Source organism: Phragmites australis, chromosome 19, assembly GCF_958298935.1.
Source record: "Phragmites australis chromosome 19, lpPhrAust1.1, whole genome shotgun sequence".
NCBI classification, from domain to species: domain Eukaryota; kingdom Viridiplantae; phylum Streptophyta; class Magnoliopsida; order Poales; family Poaceae; genus Phragmites; species Phragmites australis.
Window position 1 is genome coordinate 24,268,919 of NC_084939.1, and position 17,813 is coordinate 24,286,731.

Below are 17,813 nucleotides of genomic sequence, written 5' to 3' on the forward strand. Positions count from 1 at the left end.
CGTCGTTGCTTTTCTGATTCAGAAGCCTAACTGTGAAATCCACAGCTATACTGTTGGCTAACAGTTCTTTTCATCTTCAGAATGCTGCTTATGGACCTTGCGTACTCCATTGATCCATTCTGCATTCCAACTTTTTTTTCTTTTCTGCACCTCTGTTTCAGCTAATTTTATTTAAAAATAAATAAAAGCCCTCTTTAACTGCGGAGGGTTTCAGTTTCAGACCATCCTAAATTCCTGACGAGAAATCAGTGCAAGAGCCTTAATTGGCTCAACAGAATTAATCGTGTAACCAAGGAAACTGTACATCAACAGCAACAAAATGGTCCCTCTGCTAATTTTGTTTGCAACCTCTGCCAATTTCATTGCCAGATCCAACGTAGGATCCACACAGTTTCTGTTTGTACACTAGAGGCAACTAAGAACCTGCACTGACTGGTGCTGACTGTCTTTTTCTGCACACAGGGACAGATTTATCTCCAGAGCACTGACAAGTAAAATGCATGTAGAAGGCAGCATGACAGTATTGCAGTTGCAAAGAGATGATGCGGTGAAAGCAGTGTTCCTGCATTTGTCTGTATCGCTAAACAGTGTAATGCTTGACGGTTCTCATCGCATGTCGCTGAATTTTTAGTTTATCTCAGGTGAACTCTTACTGCCTCATTGTCGAGTTGAGGAATAGTCATATACGAAAACAAGCACTCAGCGGTTCTATTGGACAAGCAAAGAAAATACCTTAAACGTGATGAAGAAATGTCTGCATTTCTGTCGCCTCCTTCTTTTCAGCGTCATTTGAAGCTGTCCTGTTTCTAGGCTCTAGCCCATTTTTCTAACTATCAAACTTGAAGTCTTTTCTGATTTCCAAACAATATGGTGGGGGATTTTTAAAACTGACCTCCAGTTGAAATACGGCCGAGGTTAGTCTTTGTTCTTCTTCTACCAATGCGTCACACAACTACTAGTAATCACCAACGCAGAACTGATGCCTCCATTCATAATTGCATACTTGCTTCTGACACAATTAGTCGTTGATGGGATTAGAGAAGCACAACGGAACGCAGATACATCACGTCAATATTTAACAATATACATAATCCTAGTTGGTACCCCAATCGACAACTTGCTCTGCAACGTGCCTTATGAAATCGCCTTGATATTGCCAGAACTTCTAGAAGAAAATCCATATATAAATGGAAAGAAAACAACCAATTCTTCCAGAACATTTCCATTGAAAATGACATATTGGTTAGCATTATTGTGGTTAGTTGCTCAAGCTTTTCACCTTTTGTCTACTGGTGATGGGATTAGAAAAAAGACGCTAGCTAGCTCCTCTACTGCTAGTCTACTGGTGATGGAGTTGGAGCATATATCTGCAATTGGTTGGTTGGCTATTGCTTCACAATTCTTTCAAGGATTAGAGCCATCGTTTCAAATAATGGCTTAGAAACATGGTCAGTGAGATTTGCTTTGTTCTCTCCATCCATTGCTCATTTGTGCAGTCATTTATCTCATAACTGGATAGAGTAGTTGCTGCTGTTTTCAGATATGGCCAGCAAAATGTGCTTGTTTCGTAGTGCGAATGCGGCCGGACAACTTAAAATGGCCGCAGTTACCGATTTTCTGTTCAGCTGTAGCTCAGTCCTCTACTGTTGTGCATCTGCATCGTTGAACAGAAAATCAAGTGGCCTGAATGCAAAGTAAAAGGATGTACCAATAGTTCTAAAATCTGTGCTGGTTGCCATCCAAATGACCAGGTCCCGACACTCTGAATTTCTGTTCATATCAATAGCAAAACAGGAACCTGTTTTCTGGCATTTTGTTCTTGCTAGTGTAAAATTGTGAATTTGCTGCAACCTGACAAAAACAGATCACTTTCCTGTACCAAAAACTTGATCTCTTTCAATAAAAGCGTGGATACCCTTTTGCCCAAAAAAAGGGGGTTACATAGTTTGTATACAACGTGCTGAAAAAATATCGGGTCAGCCCGTGCCAGACGAGCTACAGTAAGCAGCAAAGTGAGGATTCTGAATCTTGTTTGTTGGCAAGGGATAGACTTCACTCTTCAGGTCATTCTCTGAACCTGACAATTACTACAAGATAGCAGCAGCCTCCTTAACAGCTAGCACTGACTAAACAAACAATCCAATGGATGTGCTTCTTACACACACCCTGCTACAGATCACTGGAACATGTGTTGTGATCTTCTTTATGCGCTAGACGTATACACGTGATTCGCTTATATCATATGGAGTACCAGCAACAAAACACTGGCCGATCTTGTCTTGGGGGTATTAATTTTGTCCAGCCCATAAGATAACGAGATAAGAACATAGAACTGACAGAGCATTCACTAGTGACTTAGTCATAGGTAGTAGGTTCAGTATTTTTATTAGTCAGACCAGCATCTAATTACCTTGTATCAGTATCACCAGTGATTTAATCCATGTCCATAGTCTGCCCATCTCAAGTTGTCAGCTGCCTAACTTTGTATCAGTATCACCATGGCACATTGATACATGTGAGATACTATATAATAGCTCTGTTTTTTTTTTCCAATTTGGACATGAAAACTATGTACTGCTACCAAGAACAGTCAAAATTAGACGTCCATAAAAATTCAGGATCCTGGAACCCGTGCATAGGCAGTGGAAAATAGCTCAATGGGTATTGCAAACCTATTCATAATTCGCAACAGCATGGAACTTTTAAAAATTCATGGGAAACTGAAAATACTTAAAATTCATGGGCATTGCAAACCCATTTTTTTTAACACCGGATCTCCTTGCCCGGGGTCTTCTTTGGAGACCTTTTAACGGGATGCAAACCTGGGGTTCGAAATACCGTCCATGCCCTGGCCTCGTTTTATCCTCAGTTGCTATGCCAAATTGCGACAAGAAAATGAGAGAAAAATCACAGATGCGGGTGGCACAACGAGTAAAAACAGCACAAAATTTGAAGCGCAAAGGCAACCTTTAGAGAGTTAAAAAAAGAGAAAATTTGGGCTCGGTGTGGTCGGTATTTGAAATAACGACCACCCCTGAGCTCGTATTTCGTTCCGTTTCTGTGCCAAATCGCGATAAAAAAATCTGTTAAAATTCACAGAGGTGGGAGATATGATGTAGAAACACGATACAGAATTTAATACTAATAAACAAACTGTGGAGGGAGAATTAAAAGAGAGAAATTTTGGACTCGGGTGGTCATTATTTGAAATACTGACCATCCCTGACTGAGTATTTCACTTCATTTCTCAATCAATTCTCAATGATAAAATTTGATATAAATCACAGAAGTGGGTGGTACAATGATTATTCAACGTACAAAATTTCATACTCAAAAACGAATTTTGGAGGGGAGAACTTAAAAAAGAGTAAATCTTGGCAGATAATGGAATACTGCTACTGGTCGGAGTTTCAGGTAGCGACCAACATATTTCACTTTGTTTACGAATCAAATGGCCACGAGAAATTCTGAAAACAAAATGATAGATGTGGGATATTGGGTGTTCAAAAACATCTCACATAGAATTTTAGACCCAGAAACAATCGGTAGCGGCAGAAATAGGGAACCTGTAGTGACTGGTGTTGGCTGTCGGTCTTTGCACACAGCTTTATCTTAAGAGTACTGACAAACAAAGTGCATGTGTAAGGTAGCATGTCGATATTGCAGAACTGTGCTTGCAGTTGCAAAGAGATTACGTCGTGAAAACTACGGCTTCCTGCATTCCTCTATCTGTCAACGGATAGTGCTTGAGAATGCTCATCAGGCGTAGCTGAATTTTTAGTTGATGTGAAGTGAACTCATCTTACCTTTTTCATCTCTTTTTCAATGTCCAGATGAAGAATAGTCATATACAAAGAGAACCATGCTGTTAGTGGTTCTATTAGATAAGCAAACAAAAGACCTTAAATGTGCCCAAAAAATGACATCTAATTCCAAAGAAGCTATAAGCAGTATGCTATTCTCATGGTTTACTGCATTTCTGTTGCCCCTTTTAGTTGGCAAAGGAATAGGAATCAGATTTTATCTAAACCTGACAATTAGTAGATAGCAGCGACTCCTTTTAACAGCTGGATGACTAAACAAACAATCCAAGCACACTGCTACAGGTCACGGGGTCTTGTATAGTGATCTTAGCTACTTTATGCGCTGGACCTGTACATGTGATTCGCTTGTATCATATTGTTCAGATCACGTTGGTGAGCTTTGCTTAGCTTTTGCTTTGTTCCCTGAACAATAATTAATACTGGCCGATCTGTCTCGGGGGCTTTAAGTTTGTCAATTCCATTACAGTATTGAATAAGAAGATAGAACTGACAAAGCATTCAGCAGCGATTTAGTCACACTGAGTAGGTATTCTAATTTTCAATTAGTCAATCAGTCAGGCAAGTAATGACTACCGATCTGTCTTGGGGTGTTAATTTCATCAAGTTCATTAGTCAATTGTCCATTGTGTGGCCATCTCAAAGTTGCCAACCATCTAAATACTTTGTATCAGTCCTCGCAAAAAAAAAAAAAATGTATCAGTATCACCATGTCACATTACACATGTGACATGTGAGATACTATATAATTGCTCTATTTTTTTTTTCTCAATTAGGACATGAAAACTATGTTCATAAATTCAGGATCCTGGAATCCGTGCATAGTCTCTGCAAACAGCTCACTGGGCTCTATAAACCTACTCACAACGACGTGGAGCTCTTGAAAAAGAATATATAGACAAGTAAAAATATGTAAGATTAAAGTAGTTTCTACGTTGACAATCAAGTTCTTAGAACAGAATAGCATATAAAAAAAGTGCCCTCCTATACGTATGCAACATGTTGTCTGCATTGCAGGCTGCAGCTACATATTTCTTATGAAAGGAACTCCAAAGACTAAACCATCAGCGTCTGAGTGCGACTGTGGCACAAATTAACAATCCCATGGCACTCACCATGTAACACGAGATTAGTTGATAGATAAACTGCCTAGGCCTGCCATGCTGGCCGACAAGGGCACATGCATACAGAAGAAGATACATCATACATCTCGATGATCTATCTACTGTCAGTCTACTGAGAAAGAGGCGCAGCCTTGTAGCTAGAAAAAAAAAAAGAGCACGAGTGCAAGAGGATGCACATGCATGTTTACGTCTGTTTTGCGGCGCCGCAATCTTGCTAGATGAACAAGCTAGCGAAGGACGCGGCCATGCGGCGCGCATATTTCTGCACCATGCCGGCGATGCATGCACCACTGTGGCAAACGCGGCGAGATTTTTGCTTGGTCGATCATCTGGCCGGCCGGAGTAGGTCCGTGGCCTGGCCGTCACGGGAGCGGCGCGCGGGGAGATCGACGACGAAGTCAGAAGGCCCATCTGCAGCCCGTGTCCTGTCCGCAACCCACCTCAATGCCGGCCCATGTGCGTCCCGCTTCCTCTCGATGTTAAGCGGCAGGCTGGCTCCTCCTTCAACATCGCGCCGAGGTGACGCGGCGCGGTGGTCGCCCGCACTAACGCAGTGTCGTCCGTCATTGCTTCTCAACCACGACCGCCCTCAAGTCACCTGTGTGCTGCACCGCCCAATCCGCGCTCGCACATGACCGGTCGACGCCCTTGATGCCCTTCAGTCCGATCTGTCCACCGCTCGGCCACAGGTCAGCAAATTAAAGGAGGGAAAATTCACTATTATATAAAGGGCATCAAGGGTATCAATCAGATTTAAAAATAATTGATAATTTGATAACATACCACTAACGGTTTGAAAACTTCAACCGTATATAAAAAACCGAGCTAGCAAGATTCAGCATTGACTATGCCAGTTATTAATATGAACCGACAATAATATATTATTGCCGATTTTTGCTACAAATTGATAGTGATATTTAAATTATCACTGCTGTTTTTAGCTAAGAACCAACAATGATATTAACTTATCAGAAGATGTGTTTTTTTATAACCGGTATTGATAATGACTATCACTATCAGTTGTGTTTACGAACCAGCAATAATACTTAAAAATATTTATGTCTTCAAGTGCACGACTGCTCGGCTTCACGCGCTCGACTGCTTAGCTTTTCCGAGCGACTTTAAATGTTGCTCACTCTCTGTCTCCCTCTCACTCTCGCCCACCGCCACCTCCTCCATCTTCTATGAGGACACCTCTCACACCCACGACCTCGTCCGAGGAGGACGAGATCCCATTGGACGGGTCATCAGACGAGGCGCCCCTGACCTCCTCAGACTTCGATGTTTCACCTGGATCCCCTCGTTGGACGATGATGTGTGGGATCTCTTCATCGATGAGCCGAAGGTCAAGAAGGCTCGAAGGAGCTCGGAGGAGGAGGACCTCGGCGATGGTAATGCCACCGCCGCCCATGTCGAGGACGACGACAAGGAAGTGGACACTTAGAAACTAATGGTTTAAAAAAACTTCACAAGATGAACCTATCTCAATTTATATCTAAATGTGTTCTAGTTTATTTAGTGTGTCTACTCTACCGGTCAAGAGGATTGCTACCTACTCTAGCAAGGTAAATTAAAAGTATATAAATGCAAAAATATAATAAGGTAGAGAGACAAACTCGACACAAGGGATTTTTATCTTGTAATATGGGTAGCACATAAGCCATCCCTAGTACACATTGGAGCTCCATAAAGGATATACTCCCGGTCGCCAAATCTCTTCCGATCATGGCTCTTGAGATACCAAGTCACTAAGACAAGACCTCAAGTACGATGAGCCATCAAGTCACCAAGACGAGGTTCCACCACTAACCACTCTTTCAATCACTTGTGCGCCATCTTCACTTTGGAGATTTAGTCACAAAGACAAGGGTCCCCGCATCCCCGCACAATCTTCTTGTCGCCGCTCCACACCAAGTCAAAGGGTTAACAAGTTATCGGTGAGTCACAAAGACTTCAAGGTGTCGATATACCTCTCGGTACATGATTGGATCACTTCTTGATCCACTCTCTAGGTTGCAGCACCTAGCAACTCTTCTCTCTAGCCTATAAGCACTAATAACTCTCTAATGGTGTGCTAATTGCCTTAGATCTACATTTTAGGCACTTTGATGGCTTGTATATCTTCTCAAGTGTATATGAGCTTGTCTGGACTCCAGCACCTTCAAATAGCCGAGTGGATGGGTATTTATGGCATCAAACTCGCCAACTAGCCGTTGCTCCAGCGGCTCAACTTTACTGTGAACACCAGATGATTCGGTTACAATAGGAGTATAAGCACCGGACCATCTGGTGTATACAACCTCAAAAACTAGCTGTTAGAACCCACTCAGAACCACTTTTGAACACCAGGTTGTCTATTGTATACTTCATTTCTGTCACCGAACTATCCTGTGTGTATACTTGAGCCCGATCGAGCCAACTTCTTTACTGTTCAACTGTTCGGTGTATTGATCTTCTAATCACTGGGTCTTTCGGTGTGTATAGCTTTATCTTCTCTGAGTTCTAGAAAACACTCTGTTGTACATTGTCTTTTCATCACCGGACCTTCTGGTGTATTGATCTTCAATCTTTGACAGTTGCAGGACTTTTGTTAAATGCTCCAATGTACACTGATTCTGATCACCGGACCTTCCGGTGAGTACAATCTCATTTCAGCTCAGCTTTTCATCATTCTGAAAATGCTCCGGTGTGTACACTTGTGGTATCACCGGACTATCCCATGTAGTTATTTTCCCTATGATTTCTTTAATTTAATCAAACTTTATCCCGATTTTAGTGGCTTCTTCATGTATTGCATCCATAAGACCTACTGCTCATATATTCTTGACAAATATGTTAGTCCCAATGACTATATTATCATTAATCACCAAAATCACAATTATAGACTAATAGGGTCATTTTCGTTATAATCTTCCCTTTTTTGGTGATTGATGATAACACAAGCAAGTGACAAATAATAAATGATACAAATTGTAAAGAGCATAAAGCCTTTCCATATTACTTGGAGGCATATTCTTACCACTTAGTCCCCCTTTTATTTTGGCTCTCCTTTCTCCATTTCAACTATCTCTCTTTATCGACCCATGCAAGAGCTTCTCTATTGCATACTTTTGATACCAAACGTGGCATCTTGCTTGTTCTTCACTAGACATGTCTCTGGCTTTGGTTGTCAAACTTCTCCTCCTTTGTCAATAATCTTAAAAAGAGCTACAAACATATGTGAAACTCAATGAAGAGCGTTAGAGCATATGGGAGAGGGCTCCATAAACTATGATACCAACTATAGGAATACCGCTTGATGGGTTTCAAATCAAGAACATGATAACAATAGCGATGGAAGCACATGGATCACTGTCGGAGGGTGAACTCCTGTCGCAGGGATCCGGAGGGACCCCTTTTTTGAGATTCAGCCGGGGGGATGATTCTGAATATGTTTGCGGGAGAAATAAATGGGTGTAAATGCGATGGCAGGTGGAATGGAATGATCGAATGCCGAATGCAGTAAATGCACTGGGGGGATTTTTAGACAGGTTCGGGCTGCACTGAGCGTAATACCCTACTCCTGCGTGGATTCTATAAATGTCTTGAGAATGCCTCTCAGGAATGTTGCTGGTTACAAGAATGTTTGTCTATCCTAGAGCTTTGGGCTCCTTGTTCTTCGGTGGTCTCAGCTTCTGTGCTTGTACTGAGGTGTTCTTCTGTCTTCCCTCTGGATTCTTCAGCCTCTGAGAATCATGTCTTTGTCTGTGCCCACCGGCTCTCTTAAATACTCGTCGGTGGTAGCGTGCCCCGAAAGGGAGGGCACGAGTTCCAAGGCGCCATAAATGGAAAGACAGTCATAATGGGCTGCTGCGCGAAGTGACAGGGGGGGGGGGGGTTGAAAACGCGCCCCCCGCCCGGTCTCGGTCGTCATGATGGCGCTGGCAACGGGCGTCGTGGAAAGGGCCCATTGGGCAGCCGCAGAGTAGCCCGACGTGCCCGCCTGGTCTTGTTCGTCTGACACAGCAGGGCGGCAAGCGGGGCGTCTTGGGCCTTGCGATGTTATCCCAAGGCACGCCGGATGATGCGGGATGGGACCCGCGTATTAAATGTCCTCACGCCCTTCTGCCAGGATGTGGCAGTGACTGACACCAAGCATGGCAGGAGTAGTTGGAAGTGACAGGTCACGCGCCTTCTTAAATGCGGCATCGGACCTTTCACTGGCTGACACCTCACCGCTGGACCCCTGTGGGGGCCACCGGCGAAGGACTTCTTAGGCCGTCGGGGAACCGAGTGCTCGGGGGGTCACTGTTCACGTCCCCGAGCACTCTCTCCCGAAAATGCCCTTTCTTGGTCATCGGGGAACCGAGTGGTCGGGGGCCACTACTCGCGACCCCGAGCACTTTCTCCCGGAATCTTGTTGATCGGGTCCTCGGGGAACCGAGTGCTCGGGGGCCACAGCTCGTGACCCCGAGCATTCTCTCCCGGAACTTATCTTCCTCGGGGTCTTCAGGGTACTCGAGCGCTTGGGGGCCGCTGCTCGCGGCCCCGAGCACCTTCTTCCCGGTACTCGACTTTCCTTGGTCGTTGGGGGACTCGAGTGCTCGGGGGCCATTGCTCGCAGCCCCGAGCACTCTCTTCCCGGCACTTGGTCTTCTCGGGTCATCGGGGAACTCGGGTACCCGGGAGCAACTATTCATGGCCCCGAGCACCCTCTCCCGGGGCTTAATCTTTGTGCGCTTTGGGGAGATGATCCCTGCGGGAGGTCGCCACGTGGCAATCTGCTGATCTGGCCTCGGAACTCGGGGACCCTTGGTTCCTGATTCACCGACAATCACAATTCATGAAACTTACATAATATGATTTAAACTTCCCATGTGTGTGTGTGTATGCAAAACTAGATATTATGTCAAGATGAAAGTTTAAGTCGTATTATTATGCATGGAGGTAGCTTAAATGAACAAATAAATTGATAACGATACCAATTGAACCATTTAAGTATTGCATACCTCTAGGAACTTGTTGATCACTCCATGAGACTGCAAAAGATATTAATTGAAACACATGTTAGTCTCAAAATCACAACTCATACGATATACTCCTTCTAAATATATGCATATAATTGTTGAATACCTGTGAGAGATATGCACTTGTTATTGATAACAATGAGGAGGGTACCCTATAAATTGGATCATGGCACATGAAAGATATTAATTGTAAAACAAGTGCTATATAAAGAACCTACAACTAATAAACCATATAGGTTGCTCATAAAAAAATAGAGAAACACAAGCAACATACCATATGAAAATCTACAATAGGCATTACAACAAATTAAAATATGCACATGCAATCCTAGTCAAGACAATGATCTAGATGCGAAACAAAATGTATGAACAAAGATCTAGTTACCATTAACTCTTTTACCTTTGGATGTGGATTTGGGTATATGATGATTATGATCTACATTAATACGCTCAATCTTGTATACTTGGCTTCTTTGCTTGAATCTTCACTCCATCTTGTAAGCCAAGTCTCCAAATCTCCATAACTATTTTGGGCTTCAAATCTTCTTTGGAACCTAAATTGATTGGGACCCCTTTATGTAGGTGATGACTTCCTTAGCACCAAAATGGGTTGGTTCCATCCCCAATCAGTTCTCCTAACCATGTGTGTAACCACTTTGCCATTATTTTTCTTCTTGAGGCTGTATTGGTTATTTTTGGTCTTGGTCTTATAGTTAGGCTTAGTGTAGGTGTTGAATGTCTTATTAGAGAGGTTCGTTATCTTTTTCTTTTACTTGGTCTCTTTCTTGACTTGTTTGCACTGGAATGACTTATGACCTTCTTGATGACACTTGAAGCATGTCACGGTGGACCCCTCTACCAGCTTGTTCACCATGCTATCATGGTTATCTTGAGGATGTTAGATGCCTTTACCCTTTAATATTGCTAAGTGCCTTTTGAATTTCTCCACTTCTCGCTTGAGGTCATTATTCTCTTGTGCAATGAGTTCATTAGATGATTCTACAACAACATTCTCAATGAATGTCTCATTGCAAAGAGGTGAGCTAGATAAATCAAATAAATTCTCACCAAAATTGAAAATATCTAACTTAGACTTGAAATTAAAGAGTGAGGTAGATTACTTCAAATGGACCTTAGTTTCAGATTCAATGAACTCAAATTTAGCCTTAAGATCTTCATGCTCATTGTTTAGCAAATTAAATTTACTGAATAATGTTCATAATTAGAAACAAAGATAGCATGAATATCATTAAGGGCATTGAATTTTTTAAGCTTTTTTCATTGTTTCTTAATGACCCTTTGTTGCTTATTGATCAAATGAAGGAGTTCTTGTTGAGAGGAGGAATCCTCATCGGATTCATCATCACTTGTATCACTTTTCATATCTTTGGCCATAAGACACTTGTATGATGATGACTTGCGTGATAACGACTTTGATGAGGAGCTTCTCTTGGAGAAGTGGATGGTGAGGCTCTCATCACTTGAGTTTGAATCTTCGTCTTCACTCACCCATCTTTCTATGCTTGTGAATGTTTTGCTTATTCCTCTTGTCTCCCTCTTGTTCGTGGTCTTCTTCTCTTTCTCGATATAATCAATTACTTTGATCAAGTCTTTCAAGCAGATTGGGTGATCAATCTTGGTATTGATTTTCTTGATGTTCTTATCCACTTGTGACATGAGCTTGGTCATCTTGGGATCAATCTCTACATCACTTGATATGATTTGATCATCCTTTTCATCGCTCTCTTCATTTTGATCACCATCATCTTCACTTGAGCTTGACTCTTGCTCTTGCCTCCTCATCTTTACCTTCATATGTGGGTATGGAGCTTGCTTGCTTGTGAGAGCAAAGTTCTTAACACCGTATGAGGAAGAAGCTTTAACCCCCATGCTCATGGTCATCTCATGGGCTGTGATTTTGCTGAGCACTTGACTTGGAGTCATCTTCTTAATGTCGTTATTGTCGTAGATGATGGAGGCTATCAACTTGTACTTTGTAAGAAGAGATTGTAGTATTCTTCTCACCACTTTATCATCTTCAATTGGTGTCAAATCTAGTTTATTAATCTCATTCATAAGAATATTCAAACGTGAGTGCATGTCATTAACACTTTCATGAGAAAGTTGTTTGATGCCATTAGGCTTAGTGACTAGCATATGATATTTCTCATTGCGTATATCCTTTGTGCCTTCATATATTTCAATGAGATTAGTGTAAATATTATGTGTATTGGTGAAAGAATAAACTCTATTGAAAGCATAGGTGCATAGAGATGATAAAAGGATACTCTTCGCCAATGCATATAATTGTCTCTTCTTGTTAGTGACACGTAGTCTCATCCTTTCTTCAGTAACTCTCTAAACATCTAAATATCGGGCTGGCAAATAACAATACATTAAAAAATTTCAATGGGGAAAGTAAGTGTTGTCAAAATGTGGAGCATTATGGGTATCCATCCCAACTCCGAACATCACAACTCTAGGCAGTTAAACCTATCAAGAGTATGAGACTCTGATACCAATTATAAGGATTAGTGATGTCCTAAGATGGCAGTGAATTAGGACTTAAAACTATTTGGCTCCAAAAACTTCACAAGATAAACCTATATCAATTTCTATCTAAATAGGCTCTAGGTTTACGATAAACCTATATCAATTTATATCTATATATGCTCTAGGTTTATCTAGTGTGTCTACTCTATCATTCAAAAGGGATTGTAATTTATCTAGAAAGATAAATCGTAAGTATGTAAATGCGAAAATGTAAATAAGGTAGAGAAAAAAACTCGGCACAATAGATTTTTATCCTGTGGAATCAATGGTATAAACGTCACCCCTAGTCCACGTTAGAGCTCTACCAAGGATATACTATCGGTCGTCAAGACTCTTCTAGTCATGGATATTGAGCTACCAAGCCACCAAGGCAAGGTCTCAAACCAAATGAATTACCAAGCCACCAAGGCAAAGTCTCACCACTGGGCTCTCTTCCAGCCACTGGGCGTTGTCTTCACTTTAGATCTTAAGCCACCAAGGCAAGGGTCTCTACGTCCCCGTACAAGTTTCTTACCACCACTCCACACTAAGTCAAAGTGTCAACAAGCTTGAGCCACCAAGGCCTAATGTGCTGATGAGTCACCAAGACTCCAAGGTGCCGACGTACCACTTGGTACACGGTATGATCACTCCTTAATCCACTCTCTAGTTAGCAACACCTAGCAACACTTTTCTCTATGCCTAATAGCACTAATATCTCACTACTCTATGTGCTAATTGTCGTGGATGATCACTTTTAGCACTTTGGTAGCTTGGATGTCACAAGTGTCTACGAGCTTTCCCTAGACAACACACCTTCAAATGAATGTGTGGAAGGGTATTTATAGCATCAACCCTACGGACTAGCTGTTGCTCCAATGGCTTAACTTTTCTGTCTATGCCAGATGATCCGATGTAGACATATTGTACTCACTGGACCATCCGGCGTGTACATCCTCAAAAAACTAGCCGTTGGATATCCACTCAAACTCATTAAGAACATCGGATGTTCCGATGTGTTCACTACTTAATCACTGGACCATCCAGCATGCATATCTTCTTCTACTAGTCGAGTCATTTCTTCTCTGCACAAAACACTTTGGTGTGTAGAACTTCAGAGTGCCGGACCATCCGACATGTAGTCTCTTCAACTTTTTTCTCTAGAAATACTCCGGGGTGCAAGGTCTTCATGCGCCAGATCTTCTGTGCAACAAATGCTCCGTCGTGTACTCAGTGCTGAGTGCCAGACCATTTAGCGTGTTCTTCAACTTTTTCCTTCTCTATCAGAAACACTCCGACGTGTACACCTTGATGATCGTCGGACCATCTAACGTGTATAACTTTGCTGGAAGGCTTCGATGGCTTCTTCATGTATTGCATCCATGAGACCTACTTAAGTATATACTTCACAAATATGTTAGTCTCATTTACTATATTATCATTAATCACTAAAGTCACATACATACCCTAATAGGATCATGTTCGCTACACACGCCTCCCTGTCCCCCGTGCATGCCCGACAGCTGCGCAACGCCCAAGCCACCACAAGCGCTCCACTACCCACGTCGCCCAACCAGCATGTAGTCAAGCCGACCACATGCATTCAATGTTGCCATCGTGTGCTATGCCCATGCCTTCAAGCTGGTTGCCGAGCCATTGCCATCATTCCCACACATGTAGAACCCCACTTCGCTATAAATAGGACCACCAGAGAGTGCCTGCACCAAAACCCTATCCACCGTTTCCTAAAATCCCCACCGCATCGCGAGATTCTCACCACCTTCATCCTCTCCAGTGAGTGCCGTCGCCAGCGGCCAAGTAGACAACCGCGAAAACAGTTTGGAAATACAATCTAGAGCAGGGACTCCATCGCGACGCTCTAGTACACTAGAAGACTGGAATAGGATAAGCAGGCAGCGTCATGAATGCCTGGTCGGTGGGCAGCACGTGCGAAGCAAGGACACACGGACGAGGGCCATGCATGCCTGAGCGTCTGTCAATGGCGCCGAGCATGACTCGATGCCATCCTAATCCATGCGCGGCAGTGAGGCGACAGAAGAGGGATGTGCGTCGAAGAAGGTGGCATCCCGCTATGTGAAAAACAGATAAAAGAGATATGAAATTAATGATGGGTCACCATCACTCAAGAACATTTACTGACGGGTCCTTCTACGACCCGTCACTTATGTAACATCGGGTCGGGATCGGACTGGACCATGACATGTCATCAGTGATGGGTTATAAAGTTAACTGTCACTGATGATATTAGTGACGAGTCATAACTACACCCATCACTAATGTTCTTTATTGATAGGTCATGTTACAACCCATCACTTATGACCTGACATTGGTGACGGGTCTACCTAGGTCAGTCATAAGTGAGGGTCATGTTACACCCGTCATTGATGACAAGTCGTAAGTGACATGTATTGTTATGACCCATCACCGATGACTCAACTCTGTTATTAGAGCTGGCTAGCTACTGCTTGCCCAACAGTTACAGAGCGCGACCTTGACGCCAACTTCTAGAGATTTTCTTCGGTTCTGCTAGAGGTTCCGCTCTGACCATAACGAAGGGATCCATATCAAGAAAGCACAAAAACAACAAATTTGAATTTGAGCGTCAAATTTGTAATATCCATGTGCAATTTGAATTTGAATTAAGTGTCAAGTTACATATAAAAAGTAATGGATTTGAATTTGAGAAATTTTAGGTTTCATATTATTTGAATTTGAATTAAGTGTCAAATTCCATATATTAAGTGTTTGCTTACATATAACAAGCTAGATGATTCTGAATTTGAATTAAGTGTAAAATTCCACATAACAAGTTATGAATTTGAATTTGGAAGATTTCTGTCAAAGTGATACATGTGTATCAGGCCCTGCAGCTAGGTGGTTACTTGTAAATAGCCTGCGGTCTAAGTCAAAAGTGACGGGTGAAGAGTATCATCTGTCACCTACAGTCATACGTGACGGGTGATACTTTTCACCGGTCACCTTTTACTATCTTCATCCATCACTTATTACAAGTCAGAGGTGATGGTAATACTCTTCACCCATCATATAGAACTTATTATAAGTGACGGTTGGTTATCATAGTTGATGGGTGACAGCCTTCACCTGTCACTTATGACCATGATATAGGCTAAGTCCTAGCCCTCCCCGTGTCATTTTGCCTAAGTCCTAACCCTAACTGGCACCTCCACCTCTGAACTCCTCGTCCCCGAGCCGCCTCTGAGCACCAGGCCACCAGCCTTCACCCCCTCCCCACGCCACCGCCCTCCACCCTCCACCGTGCACCTCCACCGTGTCGAACCACGCATCCTCCGTTGACCCCTGTGCAACTACCAAACAAAGGAGGAAGACAACCTCCACTGCCATTGGCCTCTGCTTCCTCCGTGGGTGGCTCCTCAATGCCATCGCTGCTGCCCACGACGCTGGTCCCCAGGTGAGCTCCTAACCCCAAGAGTCGAGTCTTGCAGGGTTTTGATATACGAATACAGATGACAAATGCTAGACCTATGCAAATACCCACTTGGGTGTTTGGTTATGCAAAAGTCTTATCTGGATCTATAAAGAAATGGTAGGATTTAAGGCACCTTAGTGATCATGGAATCGGAAAGCTGATATTTTAGGGTTAGCTTTAAATATCCATATATGCACTATATTTTCAAATTTGGTCATGCATGATCTCAGTGGGATCATCTTGTCAGGCTTATTTTGTACTTTTGGTTCCAATGCTGATTACTTTTACTTGTGAGAGTAAGGATGATTGGTTGCTCTTACCATAAGTCTTTACCAAGATAAAAAGAAGGCCATGAGAATCCTTAGTTGCAAATCTCAGGACAATCATATTCATATTTGTGTGCAAGGGGTGAGCTGTTCGAAAGTGGAGAAATCACATTTAGAAACAGCGAAACCCAGTCAATTGTAGAAAAAAAAAAGAAAAGGCAACTGAAACTAGGCAAGGTTCTTTTACCGGGGTTAGGGAACATGATGTTCTCTCAGCGGCACTGGGAACCCCGGGGCACCCAGGTCGAGTGCGAGGTGTATCCAGTTCCCAGGGCTAGAAATACGGTTTTCCTGAAGACCTCAAAATGTACAAGAAGATGAAGAGGTTGGGTGTAGTGGACGCAAATGCTTTCAGGACGGGGAATAAAGATTTCCACCCGAGAGGCAGCTAGCCTTGGAATTGCATGGAAGAGTAGCCGCGTCTCCAAGAAAGTCGATTAACAAGTAGTCGACGTGACTGAGCTGGATATGATGGACCTACTAGAAGGGCCCATTCCCAGTAGCCTTGTAATCAGGCCTGATGGGTATCAAATGGAGGTTGCAAGGGGTAAGGTGCTTCTAGACATCCATATCATACATACGGTCCCGATATATCCTGGCTATGCTGTGGTTAGGGTGGACATGGTACATAGCAATACCACCCATCATGTGTTGGAGCTCCTCTCCCCCAATGATGAAGTCACAAATCTGGGTGAATCTCTTCGTTAAAGGATCCAGTGGAAGAAGGGCAACATCCTGGTCGCAAGTGCATGTCAGTCTGGACGAGCTTCAAGTGCACCGTTGCCACACCCCTCACTTCTAGAGAAGACAACTTCAATTCCTTCTCCTCTAGAGAAGCCATCTTCACCATCTCCTCAGCATCCCGCGACCTTGCTTCTAGCTCCAATTTTGTCTCCCCCAAAGAGCACAAAGAAGAAGGAAAAGGGAGCTAGGAAGAAAGGCTATAAGAAGCATCAGCTGAAGAAATTGAAGACTATTGTACCGGTGAAGAAGTTCATGGACATTGGAGAAGCGTGGACTAGTGCCCACAAAAAATTATAATATGGGAAGCCCTTGATGATGGTAGATGACCTAACAAGGGTGAGACAAGCATGTGTCAACCTGCATAATTATTACATGCAGACTTGTCGAGACACTAAGGCTCAATCCATAGTCGTATAGTACAAACAACGTCACTTTTTAACTGATGACGACTACTTCCTTGTGTGTTTGAATGACTTATGTGACCTCTTCAACCTTGATGTCATGGGCGTATCATTATTACGGATCTTTACATTGTAAGTCCTTTAAAACTGGACATTCATTAATTAATATCACTAAGTCTTGAATCTAACTATTTTCTTGTTTCTAGACACTTGATCAAAGAAATGAAGAAGAAGGAGCCCATCGGATTTCTTGGCCTTGAGACCATTCAGTCTTAGTCATCAAAGCACATGGTGACTACACTGTGAACTATGTTGCCAAGATAATGCAACACTATTCCAAAATGATCTACTTGTTGGGCGCCCACAATATCGGTGGCTATTGGATCTTAC